The 25,087-nt window shown below is 39.7% G+C and overlaps 1 protein-coding gene across 2 annotated transcripts in view; it reads left to right on the top strand.

Moving 5' to 3' along the window:
* CHRM3 (cholinergic receptor muscarinic 3) overlaps positions 1–25,087 on the top strand; it is a 476,047-nt gene that overhangs the window by 232,728 nt on the left and 218,232 nt on the right. For both annotated transcript variants that reach the window (XM_073879001.1, XM_073879002.1), the window contains exon 4: positions 12,191–12,293. The gene's annotated coding sequence lies outside the window, so the exon portion shown is untranslated. The remainder of the gene's footprint in view (positions 1–12,190; positions 12,294–25,087) is intronic.

Raw genomic sequence — 25,087 nt, 5'->3', positions numbered from 1 at the left:
AGCACCTCTGAAACACAGAACTAGTTACCGTTTCTCTTGAAATTTACACACACACACACACACACACACACACATTTCCTTCTCCTTTTTATCTCCAAGGAATTACTGTTCTCCTGGTAACTTGGCCTTATCAAGATAGGTGAATAATCTCTCTTTTATATCCGGTCAGTTGAGAAGTTCTTGTGTTGGTCTCTGCCTGAGGGACTCACCTGGACATACCTGCAGCGAGCCCTCCGCTGACAAGTCCCCAGTCGGAGCCAGTGTTGGGGCTCAACCAGCCCTTGTGGTTCTTAAAGTTTCAGAACACATCTCAGCAACAACCATCACAGAACTTTGAGGAAGAGGATTTATTCCTCACAGGTTCTGGAAGGTGGAAGGTACACCCAGGGGCCCACAGTGAGGTCACGGGTAGAAAGAGGGAGCGTGGCCTAGGGCTCCCCCTTTTTTGGAGTCTGGGGATGGGGTGCCCAGGGGTTAATGGGTTCGCGGGTAACACATTTTATGAGCGGCCGTGTCCCACAGTGGTAGTATGTTGACTTGAGATGGGTGTCTTGGAAATGGATGCCTCCACGATCTTGCACTACCAGAGCCTCGTCAACTGTGTTCTTCATGAGGCTCTTCGGCACCTCTCCCTCCTCTTCCAGACCTGCCTCAGCATCTGCATCAGACACCATGTGCCTAGACTCTTGGTGTGGTCCTCCAGGTCCTACCAAGGCCTCATTCTTTCTCACGATCCCCAGTGTGACCGATTCCCATCGTGACTCTGTTTCAACTCTCCGCTAGAGATTGATTATCATTCAGCTTTTTGACATGTCTTCAGTGTAAATTCAAGCCATAAAAATGCAGAGCTCCATCAGGAGACTGAAACCCAAAGGGGATTTCCTCAAAGAGGCATCTTTCTTTCTTTTCTTTTGCAGGCACTACCTTCCATAAGTACAGATGCGCCAGGCAGGCCACCTGCCATGTTCCGGGCTGCAGCCTCTGGACGTTTTCCTGTGTCCCTCTGCACCTGAACCCCCTTGTCTCTCATGTCTTCCTGTCAAAACTCTACCCCACTCTGCAGGATCCAACACGAATCTCCCACTGCCCCTTTCTGCCCGATGAGAACTGAACCCGTCTTTCTCTGTGTAACTTTGTAACTCTGGTACACAACCTGTTGTCTTTCTCCCACAACTCCACGAGATATGGAGTCAGTGTTTTGTGTTGAATCGCCTTGGAATTTGGCACTGTGTGCAGACTCCAGCCACCTAATTTTATTGGGAGTTTACTACTACTTAGAAATGTTCTTCATTCATCACTTAAGGATATACTTTCAAAATTTGATTTAGCCTCCGCTTCCTTAGTCCCCGGCTCTTCGTATCTAGTCAGCATTGCTTACAGATCTCTTTCACATAAAGATCTCTATCACATCAACTTTCTACTCAAAAACCTTCTACTCAGTGACTCTGCTTTGCTCTCAGGATAAAACACAAATTCCTAATGACCTGCATTCAAGGCTTTCTCCAGTCTGGCTCCAACCCAATTTCCTATAACTCAGCTCAGTGTTAGTCTCCCCTTGGTCCCACAGTATATCATCTTGATTCTTGATTCTTAGCCTTTGTTTTTATTGTCCCCCCCATCCTTGAAACACTTCCCTCCTCTGTTATTTTATGAATTAGACGCAGAATTTAAGATCTAGCTTATCTCCCCTAAAGCATTTCCTTCTTTTTCGGTTTATCTTTTATGAATCTAGGCGTTTCCCACAGCGCTGTAGGACTCACTGCCGGTAACACTGAGCACCACATTAGAGGATGGATGGATGGATGGATGGATGGATGGATGGATGGATGGATGGATAGGTAGGTAGATGGATGGATGAATAGATAGATAGATAGATAGATAGATAGATAGATAGATAGATAGAAAAAATCCACACCATATATATATTATATGCATGTATATGTAACTTTCTATAATTTTTCTGATGACATGATTTTCTTTTTGCCCAACAGATCATGTAAACTTCCCAAGGCAAGGATGATGATTTACATTTTTTTATATCGCACAGAGACATTCGATCCCATTAGTGTATCATACGCTCTACCTGAGGGCCTTTGGAATAATTAAATACAGAACATCTTGGAAAAGAAAGAGATGTAAGATGTCTCTATTCTAAAAGTTTTTCTGACCCTTGTTCTATATAGTCATACTCTTCCTTTTGAACTTCCTTAAGCTCCTATTACTAAGGTGAAATGTTTTACAAGGAGATAAAGTTAAAATTTTTAAAAAACTGTGTCCACAGGAAAATTAGAGCTCTACAATAATGGGATTAAGTGTTGTTTCTGTACAGCTTGCACTCTTTAACATCCTGGTGTTGCATTGTTCTAGTTCAACATTAAGAACAATTCCCAGTTCATCCATAATGTGTTGGTTTTTGGAAAACAGAATTCTAATTTATTACATCAGAGTGTGATTGCAGAAGCTTATGTTCTTTGCTGGTAATTAGTACATTTTTTTTTTTGTCCATTCTTGCTCATTAGAAAAACACTTTGGGGTCTTATTCACAGAAAGAACGGGTAGTTCTAGAGATAATAGGATCAAGGAGGAAATGCCATATTCCATTTTGTACAATGCTAAGAAACTGAAAGGGACATTAATTTCTCTAAAGGGCATCCCTGCCTACATAGTTGAATACTGCCTTCTACATTGTTCATCAATTTCTATTCTGACTGACTGCATCCTGAGCTTCAATCTCACTGGAAAATCTTGGAGGTTCTGTCAGCATGGAGCCTGTTAGACGCTTGTGTTCATCAGGAAGGGGCTCAGCACTTCCGGACCCAAACCCCATTCATGTGACTTCGCGCCTGCATTCCCTGAAGTTAGCAAGAATTCTAATGCCTTAAAAAGGAGAGGTAGGATGAAAATAATGAAGTCCAATGTACTTTCCCTTTGAAAAATTTTCTTAACTGGCTCTTTCTTGGTGTTCACTGTTTTGAACTGGCTTCTTGGCGCTGTTTGTTTCAATCGACTTGCTAAAGCAGACTTGATATTCAACTTCATGTAACAAAGTGGGTGTTTCTCTACACCTTGCTTTGTTTATTCCTAAAAGGGCCTCTCTTCTGCAGGTCAGGCTTATTGAAATTCATTCTTGCTTAATATAACCAACAGACTCAGATTTAACCAATTTCCCTTCAGAGTATTCAGGTCTTGACTTGTATGTGTGACACACATCGATTTGCATATGAGAGCTGCTATTGACTAAAAAATAAAAAGAGAAAAGCAAAGGACTGTAAAGAAAATGTAAGAAAGACCCAGAAAGACTTCACCACACAATCTGGGGATAAGCATATGGACAGGAGGGGATTAAAACATACATGTCATACTAACCAATATATTAACGATTATATCTTAATTAAAGAAATGCAATCCGCTAGGTGTTTAAAACGTTTTAAATAAAAAACTGCAGACTTATTCAAAGGTACACAAAAGAGCATACTCAACCCCCTATACTCACCCCCTAGCTTCAGTAATTAGCAGCATACAGACAGCTTGTTTCTTCTATATGGCCCTCTTTTCCCACGGACACTGGATTATTTTAAAACAAATGCAAGATAGCATATTCCCCAATGCCCCTAAATTAATATTTTAATATTAAAAATTGTTTTTTAATAAAATATTTAATTTTTAAGAGAGCATCTCTGATATTATAAAAGAATTAAGAAGCCAGTTAAGATTTTATCTTAACCAACTATATTGAGGTATAACGCATATACAAGAACAAGCACCAATTTTAAGTGTATATTTGGATGAGGTTAAACAGATTCATCTAGGGGCGCCTGAGTCGCTCAGTTGGTTAAGCGTCCCACTCTTGATTTCAGCTCAGGTCATGATCTCAGGGTCCTGGGTTCAAACCCCGCATTGGGCTCTGCACTCAGCACTTAGTCTGATTCTCTCTCTCCCTCTGCCCCGCCCCATCTCTAAAATAAATGAATAAAATCTTTTTTAAAAATCCCAGATTCATCTACCATGTTGTTATCACTAAATCAAATCTGTAGCACATTTCCATCATGGCGCCAAGTTCCCTTAATACCCCTTCTTTGTCCGTTGACAAGAGCCCTACCCTCACCTCAAGCCCCAGGAGATCACTGTTATACTTTGTGACCCATAGATTAGATTTCTTTTTTTTAGAGTTTTATTATAATGGAATCTATGATATACATTTTTGTGACTGGCTTCTTTTGCTCAGCATAGTATTTTTGAGGTTTCCACATGGTATTGAGAATATTAGCAGTTCATCCCATTTTATTGCATTTTTTTATTCCACTGTATGATAGTGTCTAGATTTGTTTCTCTATTCCACCTGATGGACATCTACTTTTCCAGTTTGGTATAATTGTGAATGAAGTTACTATAAACATTTATATAAAAGTTTCTGTATAGGGGTGCCCGGGTGGCTCAGTTGGTTAAGCGTCCAATTCTTGATTTCAGCTCAGGTCATGATCTCAGATTTGTGGGATGAAGCCCCATGCTAAGCGTAGAACCTGCTTGGGATTCTCTCTCTCCCTTTCCCTCTGCTCCCATCACCCCCACTGCCCCGCTCATGTGCTCTCTTCTCTTTCTCTCTCTCTCTCTAAAAAAAAAAAAAAGTTTCTGTATAGATACGTTTTTATCTCTCTTGGGAAACTAACTAGGAGTATAATTGCTCAGCTGTGTACTAAACATACATTTAACTACATAGTAAAGTGCAAACTGTTTTCTAAAGTGGTCGTGCCATTTTACATTCCCATCAGCAGTGTGTGGGAGTTAGAGTCTTTGCCAGCATGAGTACGGTCAGTCATTTTAATGTGAGCTATTATTACGGGTGTGTGATGACTTCTAATTGAGGTTTTATTCTGCATTTCCTGATAACTCACGTTGTTGAGCATCTTATTCGCAGACTTCCTGGACTCCTCAAACTCAGATCGTCACTTTCTCAACTCAGTGAGGCAACCGGGCTCTGTCCACTTCCTCTGCCCACTTTCCAGAAATCTCTTCCAAACAAAGAGCCCAGGTGTTGGTTTGTCTTCGTTCACTGGTTTCCCGTCTCTCGTCACAGTCCTGCACTACCTGTTGTCCAGTTCCTGAAAACAGTTAGTTTTTTTTTGTACAGTCTTCTAAGGTGCTTTTTTGGGGTGTGTGTGGGGTGCAGGTGATGTAGGTTACACTCCATCCTTGTGACTCTGCCATGATTATAAAGAGAAGTTCAGGTTATTTTTTAAAAATGTTCTAGATTTTTGTTTTAGTTTATCAAGAGCCAGGCCCAGAACACTCAAGTCATATTGTATGGCAAAAAAACCCCTAAACTTCTGACCCTTAGGCTAACTCTCTGCTAGTAAGAGAATATGACGCCAGGCAAGCACAGCCCTTTGCTGAGGCTGAGGAATTCTGCCAAACAGGAATGACAATGGAGGGGGTGAAATGAAGCTGCAGAATGTGTGTCTGCCAACTTTCTCTCTCTGGGTTTTAGCTCAGAGAATGAGAAGTGTGTCGGTGAAAATGAGGTGTGCACCAAGACAGGGAGCTATGTCATGTGCAGCCCTCCTACAGCATCTTAGTGAGCTCAGCAGTTCAGCCTGCTAGGTCAGAGGGAAGCCTGGGAACTTGGGGTCTCCTGTGGCAGAGATAGGACCCTGAGATAGCTGGACAATTTGTCCCTGGGGCTGGGGTGCCATCACATGGCTGAGGGCACTTCTGATCCGAGCACTGCAGCCCTGGGCTGAGTGGACATCACAGCTACACCCCAGAAAAGGCTTCATTGTCAGCAGGAGGCGAGATGAGTTAAACAGAGATGTCTACCCAACTGGAGCAGGTGAAAAAAAGGCAGTTGGCATACCTACCTGTGGTGAATTTAACTATAATGTCAGCAAAGCCAGGAACATGCAGATCAATAAGGGACCCTGCTCCGTAGTTCAAAGCAGATTAAAAAAAAAAAAGTCATGTCTGGAGACACAGGCCCTTTTTTCTGTTCCTAAATTTACTGAAGGCGCACCTCTTTCCACTATGCATCTCCCACACACACACACACACACACACACACACAAACACACATTTTAGAATTAAAGAGAAGGTAAACAGAGATGCTAACTTGTCCAAAAGAGACTGAACAATACCTGAATTCCACTTAATTTTATGTTTCTTTTTACACAGAAATGCATAAGTATAATGCAAGGGGAAGGGCAGGGATATGGTTTGTGATTTTCTAATGATTTGTAAGATTTATAAGCTTAGGAAGCACCTTTGCTTTCCAAAAAGTTTCTCTACTTTCATCTCACTTCTAAAAGACAGGGAGTGTTATGGAGCAGCAAGTGTTAGGGGTTTATTGCCTAAAACCAAGAATGAGACGAAAAGTGGACAGAAATGGTATGATACACCATGAGACAGATGATGCACACTTGCTTGCTCACCCTTAGTCTTACACGAGGCAGAAGCAAGCAACCAAAGACTCGTTTTTGTTTCTTCAAAAGCTCCTTCTTGCCTGGCCAAAGAGAAAATTGTCTTCCCGTAAATGGAGGAGACCTTGCTGGGGACATGGGTGACATCTTAGAGCAGAAAATGAAGGAGTGGGAGAATTCTGTACCTGAGCTACTTTCCTGAGCTTTTTTCCCTAGAAAATGGGATGGAGCGAATGTGAGAAGGTGAAAGCTATAATACATAGTGGAAAAGACTGTTGGTCATAGAGCCATTTAAAATCATAAACACTGGCAATGATGTAAACAGATCTTTATATTGTAATCTTATCTCATTTTCCTTGGACTGCCATAATATAAAAATAATTGATTTTTGTCATTATGTTAAAATAGGTATATTTTATCCTGGCATCATACAAAGTGTATCTCCTCCCCCCTTCCTCTGCTATCAAATGGTTAATGCTATAACAAAATAGTACTATAGATGCCGGAAACCATTTAACCATATGAACACATACTCCAACTATATTGTGTTTGTGGGTCTGTATTTTAATTCAGTGGGTACTTTAAATGAGTACAATTTTAAATTATACAGTGGGAAGGGGATTAAGATTTCTTAAATGCATTCATAGCTACTCTACCCTAGCATGACTATTATCTTTTTTGTGGTCACCAGGTAGTATTTACTCACATATATATTTTGTTCCTACTTATAATCAGAACATACAATTTTATATACAGCTTTCTTTATCATTGTCCATATTGCAACTTATTTATTACTTTAATGGCTACTTGATAATACTGTGGAGTTAATATAGCAACATTTTCTTAGATTCTCCCCTATTGGGTACACAGATTGTTTCCATTATTCACTATAATGAATAAGGCTGCAATGAACATTTTCCTAAGTATGCCATTTTCTAATTTTGAATTATCACCTTGGGATAATTTGTAGGAGTACTAAGTCCAAGGATATGAATATATTTAGGGACTTTTAACATAGGTATAGGTCAGATTGGGGGTCCAGTGGGCTGTACATGTCTATAGTACCACCAGAAATATATGAGTTTATCAGTTGTCTTCCCAATAGTGTCATCTGCATTTATATTTTATGATTTATAATTTTAGTTAACATAATCTGTGTCACTTTTTTTATTTACTTGTATTTCTTTCGTTGCAATTCAGATTTTTAAAGTTTACATATGGCTTCACATAAGCCTTACTATCAGTGAGGTTTAATCAAGGAAATCACTTAAATATCAGGCAAGCAAGCACAGGCTCAAATTCCAACCAAGCCACTTCTTGTTGTCAATCAGCCTCTCAAAAAAAATAACAATTTATTCATTCATGAGCTAATGACAGTGAGGCCTGCTTCATAAAGTTGTTGAAACGATTTGATGAATTAATTGATGCCTCATGTGTTAGTGGGACACGGGGAATGATTACTTCTTCACTGCGTCTCCCTCTCCCATCTCTTCTACCAACCCTCCTACCCCGGACTTCTTCTCGTGCAGATGATCCGTTCACGTTCTCTTGGTACGGAGTTTCATAGAACCTGCTTTGTCATTCCAGAGTCTACATCCATGGGGGCCCATTGTCAGCATTCTCTAGAGAACTGTCCTGCCAGCAAGAACTGAGTTATATTGCAAAGCCCCGAGGTCAGATCTGTGGGACCCCATGAATTAACCAAGTGTTCACACAAACAAATGGATAATACACTCAACATAAATGTCTTTCCATAAATTACTCATTTTAGGATTCTTCATAGAGTCCAATTCCTCCATCCAATGTCTCTTTTCCAGGTTTTCCCCCATTAGGTTTCTCAGAGATATTTTGATTTGTTTATTTGACTCTTTCTGTTGGTTTTGGGTAATACTTTAACTTAATCTTCTATCTATTGCATCTCACCCAAGAACAAGCTTCCTTCTATAGTAACCAGTGCAGTCGGTCAAGCAGTCGCAAGACAAGACAATTGCTAGAAGTTGCATTCTGGCTAATACCATCATTTGGATTTTGTCTGTCTTACATCTAGTATCTGCTTTCCAGGCATTATCACCCAGTAGTTGCCTCGAACTGGTATCCACCTTGAGGGCCTTTGTAGCAAGATCTGTCTTTCCAAGCAAATATTCTTCTTTAAAGCCAAAATAATTCCTAAGACATTATAAGGTTTGAGAAAGCCTATTAACAAGCATATAATTTCTCAACTGGAAAAGCATTGAAAATATAAATTTCTATCTTCTTCCATGAGGGCAAGGCTATTTGGGGGAGGGGGGCGGTTACCAGAAGTTGTTCCAGTCTCTCACCTTCATGATGAGAAATTGAACTGAGATGTATCTTAAGCAGTTTCACTTCGGGATTTTATTAAAGAGAAAAGGGGGAGGAGGGAGAAGAAAGGAAAAAGCTCTCTGCAGCCTTTTCCAGCCTCGGCAACTGTATTTCTCATCCTCTGGAGAATGCTATGGGCTTCTCTCGATTTTTTATTTCTTACATAAGCCTTTACTTTATGTGTCACACACAAGATTTCTTCATTTTTGCATCTCTAAACCCACTTTCCCCCATCTCCATGCCCACTCTCCCTGTTTTTAGATGTTACAAATGAGCGTGGTCTCTTTTCTTATCTGAATAGATGCAACAATTCTAACTTCTTACCGACATCAAAGCCCTTCATCCCCACACAGCACCAGCAAAATTACTCAAGCACTGACGATTCCCGCGGTGAAAACCCACTAAGCCTGAGACTCCTTTGTAACAATTAAGTCCACAGAGGGAATTCGAGGATCACAGTGGGGTTTAGACAGAATGACCATTGTTTCCACTGTGGCTGGGCAGCATTCAGGAGCCACCATGCCTGCAATGTGGCCATGCAGAGACACCTAGCATTGAAAATACCCAAACTCACAAGGTGAAGAAACGTGCACTTAAGAATCACAATCTTGGGGCGCCTGGGTGGCTCAGTCATTAAGCGTCTGCCTTCGGCTCAGGTCATGATCCCAGCGTCCTGGGATGGAGCCCCGCATCGGGCTCCCCGCTCAGTGGGAAGCCTGCTTCTCCCTCTCCCACTCCCCCTGACTGTGTTCCCTCTCTTGCTGTGTCTCTCTCTGTCAAATAAATAAATAAAATCTTTAAAAAAAAAAAAAAAGAATCACAATCTTGTGTTTCTACCCACACTTGCATTCATGAGACTGGGAACAGAAAGGGTGATATTAGAAGCAGCGTCGTTGTGTCCAGGGCCCACTCTGCAGCACACAGCAAGAAAGCTCCCGACATGAAATAGGACGGTGACTGGAATGGCCATACAATGTTCATTGTACCACAAGCACTTCCTCATGAATCCTGGACTTGTGAGCCTCTCCTTGTGGCCAATGGAGGACTGGCCCCCCAGCTTCCACCTCAGTCTACATGACTTACTTTGTGCTTTGGGCAAATCCCTCAACGGCAGTCTCCCCTCAACCGTGGGTCACACTGTCCTGCCTTACAGAGAGATTGTGAAACCAGAACGAGATCATGTGCCTACAGGATTTAGGAACAGGGTTCAAATTCTCTATAATTATTGGGTAGGTGTCTTTATTAGTACTGTTAGACTGCTTTACAGTAATTGAAATCCGTAAAAAGATGTTCTGCCATTTGTTTGTGTGTGTTCTGTTTTCTTCACGCTATTGTACGCCCATTAAGGCGGCTTTTGGGACATGCCCTTCTCCCTCACAGCTTCCTGCGTTTGAACATGCTGCTTGAATGTCGTTCTCCTCCCCTCTGCCCCCATGTCCCTTTGTCTGTCTGCCACTTTCCTACTTTCCTACTCAGCATTCAAGACTCAGCTTAAAGACCTCCTGATTGGTGATGCCCACCTCTGTACCCTCTTTGTACTGTGGTTGGGCAAGTAATTGGATGATCTGCATCCAATGCGGCCTCTTTGATTTGACTGGACTCAGGCTTTTTGAAGGCAGGACCAAGTCTTACTCAGTTTCCATCTTTTTTTTTATTTTTTTATTGTTATGTTAATCACCATATATTACATCATTAGTTTTTGGTGCAGTGTTCCATGATTCATTGTTTGTGCATAACACCCAGTGCTCCATGCAGAACGTGCCCTCCTCAATACCCATCACCAGGCTAACCCATCCCCCTCCCCCCTCCCCTCTAGAACCCTCAGTTTGTTTTTCAGAGTCCATCATCTCTCATGGTTCGTCTCCCCCTCTGACATACTCCCCTTTTCTTCCTCTCCTGTTATCTTCTTCTTTTCCTTTTTTCTTAAAATATGTTGCGTTATTTGTTTCAGAAGTACAGATCTGTGATTCAACAGTCTTGCACAATTCACAGCGCTCACCGTAGCACATACCCTCCCCAATGTCTATCACCCAGCCACCCCATCCCTCCCACCCCCAACCACTCCAGTAACACTCAGTTTGTTTCCTGAGATTAAGAATTCCTCATATCAGTGAGGTCATGTGATACATGTCTTTCTCTGATTGACTTATTTCACTCAGCATAACACCCTCCAGTTCCATCCACGTCGTTGCAAATGGCAAGATCTCATTCCTTTTGATGGCTGCATAATATTCCATTGTGTATATATACCACTTCTTCTTTATCCATTCATCTGTCGATGGGCATCTTGGCTCTTTCCACAGTTTGGCTATTGTGGACATTGCTGCTATAAACATTGGGGTACACGTACCCCTTCGGGTCCCTACATTTGTATCTTTGTGGTAAATACCCAGTAGTGCAATTGCTGGATCGAACGGTAGCTCTAATTTCAACTGTTTGAGGAACCTCCATACTGTTTTCCAGAGGGGTTGCACCAGCTTGCATTCCCACCAACAGTGTAGGAGGGTTCCCCTTTCTCCACATCCCCGCCAACATCTGTCGTTCCCTGACTTGTTAATTTTAGCCATTCTGACGGGTGTGAGGTGGTATCTCATTGAGGTTTTGATTTGGATTTCCCTGATGCCGAGCGATGTTGAGCACTTTATTCACTCGGTAAAGGTTGATCAAATGATGCATGCATGTCAAATACTTGTTGCCAAGAAATAAATTGTATTAATTAGGTGAGTGATTCTTTGCATATTTGCTATAAAACTTAGGAAGGAAACTCAACACTTAGCTTTCTGTAAGTAATACAAATGTATATGCATTATGTGTGCATATTAAGGGGGAAAGCTAATAAAGTACTCCCAATTATTGGAAGTTTCAGACTGAGGACGTGGGACCATAGGACAGAGACCACCAGATGTGATATTTGTGTGGAGAGATAGCTTCCACAAACTCATTGTTCCCCCAGTAGTTGATGTGAATCACTCATTCAGCAGGATGATAACAGATATTACAGAAGAGAAGGGTTTCTTGACGAATATCTGGAAAATGCTGACATAAATCTCTATTTATGAGATTTATCATTTAATTAAAATGCCATCTCTGGAGGAATAGGAGAAGGGTGATCAATAGGTACAAACTTCCTAAGAGTTCTCATCAGAAGGAGAAAGAAATTGTTTTTCTTTCCTTTTTTGCTTTGTTTTTGTGGCATCTATATGAGATGATGGATGCTAACTAAACTCACAGCAGTAATCATTTCATGATATATGTAAGTTAAATCATTGTGCTGGACACCTTACACTCACTTATACGGTGGTGTACAACAATTATATCTCGATAAAAAGGGGAAAAAATAAATAAAATGCTCTCTCACAGTTTAGTGATCCAAGTATCCTCCTTCATCTTTTATTTTGATTTAGATTCATTTACCCCTTCTTTCTTTGTTTGATTTTCAGCTTTCGTGGTGACATGGCACCTGTTTTCCTTCTACAAGAGATATTCAGCACACAGCAGAGTCCTTGATAAATTGGATTGGTTTGATGATCCTACCTGGAATAGGTATGTAAAATGTCCATATATGCTTACCTGTTGTTTTGAATCATATTTATGATTCAACACGAACCATTCCTGTTATTCATGTTGTTCACTGAGATTGCAATATGTCCTGAGGAGTAACATTTATGTGCCAGAGATGACCTTTGTCTTTTCTGCTTAGAAGTATATGTCTATAGTATGATTTACAAGACTCCTAAAGACCCCTTTATTTTCTTTCTCATGTGATAAGTACACATTAAGAATACACTCATTCTAGGAAAGAGGGGAAATTCTATGCTCATATGATTCTGAAAATAATAAGATTTATCTACAACTGTATGGAAATCAAGTATATGAAATATGACAGATCCTCTGGTATATTTAGGAGTATAATGTCTGTAGTTCAAGATTCTAAAGTATGAACTTCTTTTTTTTTCCCAAAAATTAGTCTAGGCTTAGACAAAACTGAAAGCTAAATGATGAACTAAATAACTATGCATATGAATTAATTAATGATCCCTTGATCTCTGAGGTTTGTGGCAATTACTCCCTTGGTGTATCATGATATAAATATGGTTTAAAAAACAAAATATACAGTATTTGACAGTTTTATTATATAATGAGTTCTCTTGAAGGAAATGTTTTAAAATTAGATTCTTATAAGATATGAGCCCTGTAACTCTTGATGTGATCCAGTTCGGACTGCTTGGATGACTACTCTGTGTGTGAGTGTCACCTTTATTCTTAACGAAGGATCAGGTAATTAACGATTGCGTTTCCAAGAGTCTCCAAAGAATTTCACTCCTATGTTCTGTGAGAGTCTGAAATCCATAATTAGAGTTTAACTCTCTGATTTAAACAGAATTTGCAACTGGTGTTCTACGTCTTTTTATCGGGTTTTGTTTTGCTTTCTGGCCTACGCGAAGTGGATATGTATGTGTTTTAAAAAATTACCAAACCAAAAAACCAGGAGAGTTCACATAAAAATCTGGGTTCCCAGTCTTCTCTTTCTCTGTCAGTGGCTCTACCATTAAACCAGTTACTCATTTAAAGAAATCTAGTTGCCATACAAGAGAATATTCCCTCTACTTAACCTCTCCACATCTGTCCCATCAAGTTCTTCAGGTTTAGCCAAGACTCGGTGGTTCTCAGCCCTCAGGATTAGAAGGTGCTTGTGTCCAGGTTGTACCCAGAAAATTAAGTCCAAACCTCAGAGGGTGGAGCTGGGGCTTCAGAACTTTTAAAAAGTTCTTCAAATGATTTATAGGGGCAGTTGGAGTTTAGAACTATTGCTCCGAAATCTTCCTTTGTCTCTAGGTCAATTATCACTCCACAGTGCCAGTGACATCCATCACTTCCTTGTCTCACCAGTGTTCAGCAATAGTCCCAAAATCACCTTCTCGCTTCTGTTCTGGTCCCCATTCAATCCATTCTCCACCCAACAGCCAGAGTGATTGTTTGTAAATAGAAAATGTCTGGTCAATTCCTGCTTACACCTCTATCAGTAACAAAGATAACTGATAATGATCATTTATGCTTTGGTGGGATGAAGACTGAGTTCAGGCTTTGCTGAAAGACCGAGTCACCAGGGCAGTGAATTTCAGGAGCAAATTGGACAAAGGGCATAGAAGGTGTAGCTGAAGGTACCAAGGCAGCTGAATTCCATCCACACATCAGGACTCAGGCCTAATCTTCTGCTTGCCTGCCCCTCTAGACAGTGACTCAGAGGCCGGAAGTGTTACTGACGTCTCCCGCAAATTGCCACCCAGTCGATTCCTGGGCTCACATCACCATCAGGAGCAAAAACATTTTGTAATTTTTCAGAGACACTATTATAAGATTAATTTTATGGCACAGCCACCAAAGTTTATTAAATGTCACTCCTTCATAGTTGCATGATTCACCCAGCAAAATATGATGATACTGGTAAATTTTTAGGCAGAATAACAGAGTTGGGACAAATAACAGAATTTGTTGGGTGGGGAGGTGATGGTTATAGCTAGGATCATTTCATCTGCAGCTCAGATATATAGGCCTTTCTCTTTTTTAATTTTTTATTGTTATGTTAATCGCCATACATTACATCATTAGTTTTTGATGTAGTGTTCCATGATTCATTGTTTGCGTATGACACCCAGTGCTCCACGCAGAGCGTGCCCTCTTTAATACCCATCACCTCCCAACCCATCCCCCCACCCCCTCCCCTCTAGAACCCTCAGTTTGTTTCTCAGAGTCCATAGTCTCTCATGGTTCGTCTCCCCCTCTGATTTCCCCCCCTTCATTCTTCCCCTCCTGCTATCTTCTTTTTTTTTTTAACATATAATGTATTATTTGCTTCAGAGGTACAGATCTGTGATTCAACAGTCTTGCACAATTCACAGCGCTCACCATAGCACATACCCTCCCCAATGTCTATCACCCAACCACCCCATCCCTCCCACCCCCAACCACTCCAGCAACACTCAGTTTGTTTCCTGAGATTAAGAATTCCTCATATCACTGAGGTCATATGATACATGTCTTTCTCTGATTGACTTATTTCGCTCAGCATAACACCCTCCAGTTCCATCCACGTCGTTGCAAGTGGCAAGATCTCATTCCTTTTGATGGCTGCATAATATTCCATTGTGTATATATAGGCCTTTCAATAAATAATGTAAATTAAGTATTTATCTGAGCTGCAGTGGAGACTCTTTTATCTCATAGTGACTGTCTAGTGACTTTATAGACCACTGTTTCAGCCACTGAAAACTGTCCTTTAGACTCTAACCACCCGTAACTGTAGATGTTGCACTTCCCATTGGAAGGGAAGAAGATAAGGTGTCATCAAAATGTTTTTGTCCAAAAAGACACCCTTTGCAGGATAGTGATGCTATTTTAATCAGAATTTTAAATGAAATCAGTAAATGTAAGCTGCTTTGCTGCTGAGTGGAAACTTGGATCTGTGTCAACACCCCTTGTACACAGCACAATCAACTCGTATTTCATGCTGTCTTCCACATAGAACCGTGAGCATTTCACCATTTATGTTATTAAAAAGTTCAAGGAGCTGCATGCGTTAAAAACATAACAAAAATGTGCACTTGACATTCAGGTAATGGAGACCCATGGCGAGGTTATCAATGCAGCTTACCTAGGTGTTGAATTAATGCCTATAGGACAGCTACCTATTTTATCCTCAATTATTTCCATCAATGAAGTTAAAGTGTGTTTGGGGACCTAATTTATGCAAATACTATGCCTGCACAACACTATCTTTCATTTAAGAAAACAGTTGATATTTTAAGCTTTCTCCTAAGGGTTTATTTGGCGGAGGGGGAAGGAAAACAAAATACACAGAGAGAGACACAAACACAGAGACACTGAGCACCCTTAGAGACCCAGGACAGGGCAGTGCTTAGGAATGAGATGCCCGTGCGTTTCCTTTGGGGTTCAAAGTGGATTGGTCTTGTGTAAAATTCTCTGTGGTGAATAGGCTTTAATAAGGCCACAGATTCTGTTCACGCTGTTTTAGGAATTTCTTTGAAAGGATTCAGACAGCGATGCTCCTTATGTTTTAGAGTTTTACATTAGTGCAGACAAAGCTTTTCAAATAATATAAAGCCATTTTTTCCTGAATTCCTTATATCCCCGAGTCTCTGGGTTCTGGACAGAGGAAGATTAAAATCTCTATAAAATCTACCATAATGCCACCACATGAAACAGCTATTGAGAGAGAAATTAATAGTGTCTGAAATGAACCTTGGGTTAAGCGTACTTCACTTTGCATTTTCTACGACGTTTTCATTTGCCATGACGCCTCTTTAATCGGAGAGCTTCCCTAAAACTGACATAGAGTTGGTCCAGATTAACTTTAAAAATTGAATATAAAAGATAAATATATCCTATGTTTGTTATAGGTCAGACACACTATGGATGCTTGATAATACTGAGTTCATTGTGAATACTTGTCTTATTTTATATTAATGCATCAAATGGCTCCAAAAATACACTTTTGTCACAGATATTTACTAATGCACCAGACTTTTTCTTATTCCTGTCATTCCCCTGGCACCTCGTGCTGACTCTTGAGAGTGAATATTTTGGAACAAAACATACAGTATTTCAGTATCCTCCATGTTTGGACTCCACATTAGACATTAGTAAATATTTGTGGAATTTGTGGAATGAATAATTCCAGTGTATTTTACTTCTAGACACAAGCAGATGAAATACCCAAGCTAGGAAATGACTTGGCCAGTGAACTACACACATGAAATAACGAGCAATGAAAATGGTAATGCATCAGATCAGAGACTGTATCAGATGTGTTCTGCCTGCCAAAGCAGAGAGATGGGCATCATTTTCAAAGGATTTGGACAAAGTCAAAGGGCCAAGAAACCTCATAATTTGGTTGGCAGCTCATTCTGACATTAATAAGGCCGTGGCTGGTTGCTTCCTTCTTCTCCACCAATATTTTCATCTTTAATTTTTTCCCTGCCATGTTGAGATGTTCTAGTCTAAAAGCTCCTAATGGGGGTGCCTTATCTTTCAAAACTTTGCTAGAGTCATGTGGACAAACATGAAAAGGTGAAATACTACAGAAATGCTATAAGTACTAGTATGGTATAGAAAAATCTGCACTAGTGAACATTTGAATAGCTTCTGCTGCATCCAAGTAGATGGTCCAAATGGATATGATGTCTTCACAATACTAGAAGCCCTTGATGCATGAAGTTCGTTTTCTCAGTAGCTGTGAAACTTCACCTTGAAACTAGATTGCATTCGTCGTATAACAACACACAGTGCCTGGGAAATAAGTAATTTCATATATTTAGAGTTCCTAAATCATATTCCCATATCAGGGAGATTTTAAAAAACAAACCATTTTTCTTTATCAGAATCCTAATAATATGATTGATGATCATTTCGATCACAAGTATTTTGAAATCAAGAATTTCCATATTTAACTTGGTCTTGTCAATGCTCAAACATATTTTTCTTTACATTATTAATTTTCTAAAACATTTTCTTCTATTTACTTGTTTTTGTATATCCATCTGTACTATGCTGTTTTTACCAAAAAAAAAAAAAAAGATTTTGTGTGTTAGCTCAAGAATAAAATAGAATACTTATAAACAAAACGGAAAAATTAGGGCAAGAAAAATATAAATAAAACCAGAGAACCAAGAGAGGAATAAATATCAGTCACGATGAGACAAACCCTAGGGACCAGCAGTTGCTACTGCTGATCCTTAGGCTTGACTTTGAGTTTCCTGGCAGCTAAAGCAAAATTTAGTTAAGCAATTTTATTATCTGAAAAAAAAAATTCTCACGAAAAACAATTACTGCCTAACATTAACGTACTCATTCTGTAGAAAGAGAAATTACACATCGGATGGGACTAGAGTGTTTATGCTACTGTGGGACCCATTGAACTCATATTGAAGGATCACAGTAATAGGAATGTGATACACTATCCTGAACCATGTGTATGGATCATCAGCATCTGTTTGTTTATATTTGTAGTCATGTTTCAGCTAATGGTTGAAAGAAATCCACTGAAGTCAGGATTTTGTATGTGGAATTCCACTGGCCTTTTAACCTCGATGGTCCCAGAGGTCTTGATTTTGTCTTCTGTTCTCTACCACTGTCAGCATTAAAATTTTTTTTAAGATTTTATTTTTAAGTAACCTCTATACTCAGTGTGGGGCTTAAACCAGAACCCCTAGATCAAGAGTCCCATGCTCTACCAACTGAGCCAGCCAAGCGCCCCTGTCAGCATTAAATTTTGAATGTTTAGTTTATTTCATTTGGCATAAAATTCTGTGCTTGCCTAACACGGTTTTTATTATGTTAGCTACTACTGGATATACATATTTTTAATTTTGTTACTCTTTAAGCTTTTGAAAAAAATGAACACGTCTTTATTTATTTATTTATTTAGAATAGGATCATTGAACAAAGTCTAGTAAACTGCTACTTATTTTCCCAAACAACACCTTCTTATATGAATGGCACAAATTTTATGTCATTGCCCTGTTCTTGAAATCCACCCCATTTAAAAGCTTCTATCAAATCCATTGCAATTGCAATATGAAAATTCTTGTGATCAATTCTCATAGGGGAATGGCACACAATTTGATCATTCTAAAAAGAAAAAAATGGGGCGCCTGGGTGGCCCAGTCTCTTAAGCGTCCCACTCTTGATTCCTACTCAGGTCGCGCTCTCAGGGTCCTGGGATCGAGCCCTGTGTTGGGCTCTGTGCTCAGCATGGAGTCTGCTCGAGATTCTCTCTCCCTCTCCCTCTGCTCTCCACCCTCCCTCCCCCTGCTTGTATGCTCTCTCCCTCTCTTTCTAAAATAACTAATCTGTAAAAAAGAAGAAAGAAAGAAGAAGGGAATCACATATTTTACAAGCAACATTATGTATAAAAGAGACTTAAGAATCCCTATGCATGAATTCTGGCCTTAAAAGATTGAAAGGACTATTTCCAATATGGAAAAACCAAAGGAAATAAATCCATAAGAAAGGATGAATCATCAGTAAAATACCCCTCTTCCATGTTAACATACAGCTTATTTCCAAATACTGCATTATAGCCTGTGCAAAGTATTAAAACATCAGGGCAAGTAGAACCAAGTAATGAGTGTTCAAAATCTCAAATTTATATTCTTATTCCTAGTTACCCATGACTTTGAGCATATTCTTTTTTTTCTAACAGCCTTTTTTTTTTCACTTTGAACATATTTTAACTTCTGGTTGCAATATAGGTTCTTCCTATTTAAAATAAAAGATAAATTTGAGCGCCTGTCTCTAAGTTGTAAACAAAATGTCAGCATGGTGGTATTGAAAGATGTCTTTCTGGGACATTTTTTCAACTTATAAAGACCACTTTAAATTAAATTGACTATTTTAATACAAAGCAGTTAACACTTGAGTATCACCTATAATCTGCTCAACTGTTTAACGTTTACCAGGCACTGCTATGGTCCAGTCTCCATGTAGGTCCCTTACCACATATCGTTAATTCAGATTATCTGATTTCATCTTCAAAGCAGCCCCGTGAGATAGGTAATACCATCCTCACTTTACAATTAACTTTGAAAAGTGTGTTACAGTGAAGTTATGTCACAAGTAATCCCCATCTACTTACTAAGAAGAAGAACCCATGATAACCAGAACCCTTGCTTTCTCAGTGCAAAACCCTTACCCTGTACATCAGTGCTTCTCAACTACGGTGATTTTGTCCCCTATGGGACATTGGGCAGTTTCTGGAGCCATGTTTGTTTGTCACAACCGAAGGGAAGCATTCCTAGAATCTAGTGGGCAGAGGCCAGGGATGATGTAAACTTCCTACAACACACAAGACACCCCTATCACCCAACAAGGAATTATCCAGAACAAAGCATCCATAGTGCCAAGGTGGAGAAACTCTGCTCTAAAAAAGTGCCTTGTGGAGAGTACTGCGTAATTAGTGAAAGGATACAGATGTGCCTAAGAAAGGGAAGTGTACAGGGAATGTGACTATTCTGACAGGGACCCTGGGGAGAGTGAGCCTGGAGGCAGGGGAGGAGCATCAGGGGGAGGAAGGCTTTGCTGATGGAGCCAAGAGACCCCTGTGGAAACCTGTACAAAAGGAAGCTTTTCTCCTTCCTTTTAAATACAGGACATGCTGTCTGCCCTCAAGAAGGGCACACCCTTCTGGGGAAAACAAACGTAGAGGCAGCCCATCTCCATTTTAGGCTCAACTTCTTTTTTTTTTTTTAAGATTTTTTATTTATTTGTTTTTTCGAGACAGAGAGAGAGTGTGAACAAGTGGGGGGTGGGGGTGTGCAGAGGGAGAAGCAGACTCCCCACTGAGTAGAGAGCCTGATGTGGGACTCGATCCAGAACCCTGAGATCATGATCTGAACCTAAGGCAGATGCTTAACTGACTGAGCCACCCAGGTACCCTCAACTTCTAATTTGGGTTGAAATCAGTTTCCTAAAACGGGCTATTCCCCTTTTCATTCATCCCTTTGGACACAGCCTTCTCGTGCTCCAACCTCACTCAGCATTTCACTGGACTTTCTTGTTCTTTACTCTCTGCTTACCCTTCCTGATGCCACAGGGCATGGAAGCTCGAAGGAATGTCCTGACCGATTGCGTGTTTGGGGGCTTTGTCTTACTCCACATCTGCATTTCGGTTGTACCCCTCATGGAACCCCAGCCGGAAGCTGGATGGCTCAATAATTCGAAGGAAGATACTTAACTTCTCTAAGCTTTGATCTCTTTATCTCTAAAAATGAAAATAGTAGTATGTTCTTCTTGGGATTGTAGTGAGGAATAAAAGAGTATCTACTGCCAAGCAAGTTCTTCTAAATATTCTGTGAGCTCCTCAGTTAAGTGTCATTTCATTGGCTTTCTCACAAAAAAAAGGAGGGGTTTGTAACCAGTAATCCTCTGTGTTCTGTCTCTGTATTCTGTATGCTCACCCAAACAGTACAAACAAAAGCAACGATAAAACCTTCTGCTCTGGCCCATAGTCTGGGTCTTGCTAGTTCTCCTAACTGTGTTCTGTCTTTGACTTACCCCTCCGCCATTGTCCTGCATGTCCCCATCAGGGCAACCGAATGACTTTAATGTCCTTTTCAGTAATTTCCTCCATTGTCTCTCTGCCACCAGTTTTACGTCACTCCAGTCCTTCCTCAGCACTGATCCCAGAATAATCTATATGTTTTTAAGCAGACCCCATAATGTTACTCTTCTGTTTTAAAAACTGTTGACTCCATGGCACCTCTAGGCAGCCGTCCTACAAACTCACCCTGAAATGGCAGAGTTTTTATGCAAGCTTCCTTCCATCCATCCTACATAATGTCCACTGCTCCCGTGACTAGCTGTTTCCTGGATAATCATCCAGACACCGTGCTTGCACGTGTTGCTCATTATCCCTGCAGTACGCTGACCCCCGCTTTCCTGCCACATGTGTATTCATCTCAAGACCCAGATTAAATCTCACTTGTTCATTGATGCCTTTCCGCAAGCCCTGCTCTTCTCCCCAGGCAGAGTTAAGTTCACCATACTCTTCCCCCAGAACCCTTCCTTCACAGTTACCTAGCACTGACCACCCTGTATTGTAGCTTGATGATATACTTGATCACTTCCCTTTCAGACTGTGACTTCTTTGACGTCTGGCACCCCCATCATATTCATCATAGTATTCCTAGTGGCAGTACAAAGTGACCACTAAATAAATGCTTTATTGTTGAATAAATGTTAAATGATCCATGAATCCCTCTTGATTTATCATTCCCTTGCAGCTAGGGAAATGATGAAATAAATTAATTTGTCCAATATTCAGGAGCATCCAAAAGATTAGCAGTGAGTTTCATTAACTTGAGCTTTCACCCTCCCACCATTTTTTTCAGTTGGGAAGAAGTTCAGAGAGAGAAAAATGTAGTGTACCTACCTCCTAAGATTTTAACACCTTTTATAAGATGTAGTGTCATTCAGTTTCTTCATAATTATTAACATAAGTATTTGGTGCTCACTTTGGCAGCTCATATACTAACATAAGTAGTTGGGAAAAATTTAAGGTATTAGAATAGTCTCAAGAAAAAAGCTATCATTTATGGTTAGATGTCATCCATTCATTCAATAGATTTGTGCTGATTGTCTAATATGTGCCAGATTACCTGGAACATTATTATTCTACTAATACTGTATTTTAAAAATCATACTAATATTTTTTTAAAAATCAGTGGGATCTAAAACGTGTCCTGTAATCCCCAAGAATAATTAACTGACTCACTCATGCTTAGAAAATATCTACAAGTTTCATATTTGACCTAGGACTTTAAATATATTTGTTAATAAACTCCTAATGGAGGATGATGTTACCTGTGTATCCTGGTGCTGGGTTCAGAGATTAGTCATCGCCGTGCTTTATGAGCAGGAATATTCCAGAGCAACAACATCGTGTAGTATTGTTACAACATGGTCTTTCTGAGTAAATTAGATCATACTGTACTTAGATATACTTTTACACTTGATCTTAGCATTCCATTGAACAAATTTAGCAAGTTTGTGGTCTTCATCTCACAAAATCAGAAAAAAACCCTGCCTTCACTAATATAAATATGACATATTTTAACCAGGTACACCCAAGAAGTATATGCATTTGGCTATATAAATATAAACATACTACATGTTTAAAACTAACAATATTGTATGTTGATGTATCTCTGATTTAAAAAAACTTCCATATAAATAGTAAGTAGCATAGTGTGATGGTTATGGGAATAAACTTTGCACCCAGCAGCTCTGAGCCAATGGAGTCTCCTTATTTCCTGACTTATCTTAGCCTCTGCTTTCATATTCTGCCAAGAAGGGTAATCAGGCCCACTTTACAGATGGACTGTTAAAAGGATTCTGGGAGATGAGGTGTATAAAGGGCTTTCTCTATGCCTGTGCGGGTTAGAGTTCAGAGAAGAGTGATTTTAATTTAGACCTCACAATGGCCCTTAGGAGTTCAACTTTAGGGGCACCTGGGTGGCTCAGTCAGTTAAGCGTCTGCCTTTGGCTCAGGTCATGATCTCAGGTTCCTGGGATCGAGCCCCACATCAGGGTCCCTGCTCAGTGGGGAATCTGCTTCTCCCTCTGCCCCTCCCCCCCAGCTCGTTCTCTCTCCCCCTCTCTCAAATAAATAAAATCTTTAAAAAAAAATTTTTTTAAATAGTTCAATTTTATGTCAAAGGGAGGGGTAGAAGGGGAAAAGCCATGTCTGAAGGGATTGGGAAGAATCTGACTCCGGGTCACACACCCTGGAGTGGCAGACTGAGGGCTTCCCTCAAGCCGAGCCCACACCTACTCCAGCCCTGAGCTCCTAGTGGGTCCGAGGGATCTTTGCACCCTCGATGCTCTGAAACATAGTAAGCACTCCAGAAACATTAGGTAATAATGTATGTAAAGAAAAATTTGACAATTCAGTGATTGTAAGAATTCCTATGGGGAATTAAAGTCAGAGATGAACACAGTAAGAGACTTTGAGCCACACTTATAGAGCAGAAGGTAGTCTTTTTGCTGCAACACATATTGCTCCCAAGGGCAAGAATCCTGTCTTAATTGATGTAAGAGAGTGCCCGGTATAAACACTCAATATCTATTCATTCAATAAATGCGTGAGCAAATGGATGAACTTGAATAACTAGGATTAAGTGTTAATAAAAACATTTTCAAGTTTTAAGAAATTATTACTATTATTATTATTATTATTTTGCACTAACATTTTGGAAAATATATATGCGTCTGGGTGAGTTTTTTCACCTTAGGTCTCATTGTGTTCTTTTTTTCTATATTCAGTATAAAATTCTTCCTTTGGTTTTTTCTTTTCCTTTTCTTGCTTATAAACAACAGGACTTTGTCTTCTCAATATTTTAAAAATATTTATCCTTTTCTTAACACTCTTATTGAAATAATATAACTTTGTTGATGTGTACTAAATGAATAAAAAGTCAAAACACCGTGTTTTTTTGTTGTTGTTTTTTACATAATATGTGACTCAAATTCAGGGACAAACGAAATGTTGGTAGTGGTATTTTGAGGTATCTATGTTAGGAGGTGAAAGAAGAAGGATACTTAAGGAACACCATGACTTTTGGGGCGCCTGGGTGGCTGAGTCGGTTAAGCATCTGCCTTTGGCTCAGGTCATGATCTCCGGGTCCAGGGACTGAGTCCTGCATCAGGCTCCCTGCTCAGCGGGGAGTCTGTTTCTCCCTCTCCCTCTGCAGCTCCCCCTGTTCATGACCTCTCTCTCTCTCTGTCAAATAAATAATTAAATCTTTAAAAAAAAAAAAAGGAACACCATGACTTTCAAAAACAGATACTTCTGAAGTCTTTTAAATCATTTTGTGTCCTAGGATAGTTTAAGCTTAAACTACAGTCTTTTATTTTCTTGTCTTGGTTATTAGAATATATCTCACTTTGATCCCAGTATTATGATAAATTCACTATTGAACATCACAATTCAAGATTTAACTAAAAAAACCATGGGAACTCCTGGCTGACTCAGTCAGGGGGGTGGGAGGCATGCAAATCTTGATCTTGGCTGTGAGTTCGAGCCTCACGTTGGGTGTAAAGATTACTTAAAAAATAAAATCTTTAAAAAAAGGACTTAACTCAAAAACCAAAGGTTGAAGATAATAATTAAAAGCTGTTGTGGAAGATATATTTATATTATATATATAATTTCTATATATAGAAAAGATGATAGATAGATAGATAGATATCACTCCTGGTTTGTTTTAAAATAATGTAAACCCCTTTAATTCTCTCCACGGGAGTTTTTAATAATAATTACGTAAAAATGTGATCTGCTTGAATGTTACTAATTTGTTTTGTTGAAAAACACAGAATGAGATCTTTCTCAGTTAATTTTTTTTCAGGGGAGGATTCTAACTGAGGTGTCCCAAATTTAAGAGGCAGGAGGAATGACGAGTAATAAAATATTAATGGGACCAATTGTTGCCTTAGCTTCCACACTTCCTTTGTGCACAGAAGGATTTACATCCAGGCATATGCTAAGTAAACATTTGCATAAAAAGGCGATAAGAACATGAATAAAAATGTCAATTTCTCTGATTAGAATGTTTTTTTAAAATAGGAGTGAAAAGAATTGTAAAATAGCACAGCTATGAATTAGATTTTTGATAATGCTGCATGTTACAAAGCATAAAATCGGTCCCCAAATGTAAAATTACTTTGTATTTGGAATGTCCTGTACGTCATCAGCCTTGCACTATGTCTTCTGAGAGCGTATGTTTCCTCTTTCTGAAAGATCTTAAAACTGGGGTATTTAC

This window comes from Callorhinus ursinus, unplaced genomic scaffold (assembly GCF_003265705.2).
Source record: "Callorhinus ursinus isolate GAN/ISIS: 27379988/994484 unplaced genomic scaffold, GSC_fseal_2.0 scaffold32, whole genome shotgun sequence".
NCBI classification, from domain to species: domain Eukaryota; kingdom Metazoa; phylum Chordata; class Mammalia; order Carnivora; family Otariidae; genus Callorhinus; species Callorhinus ursinus.
This window is presented reverse-complemented; position numbering and strand designations above follow the sequence as displayed.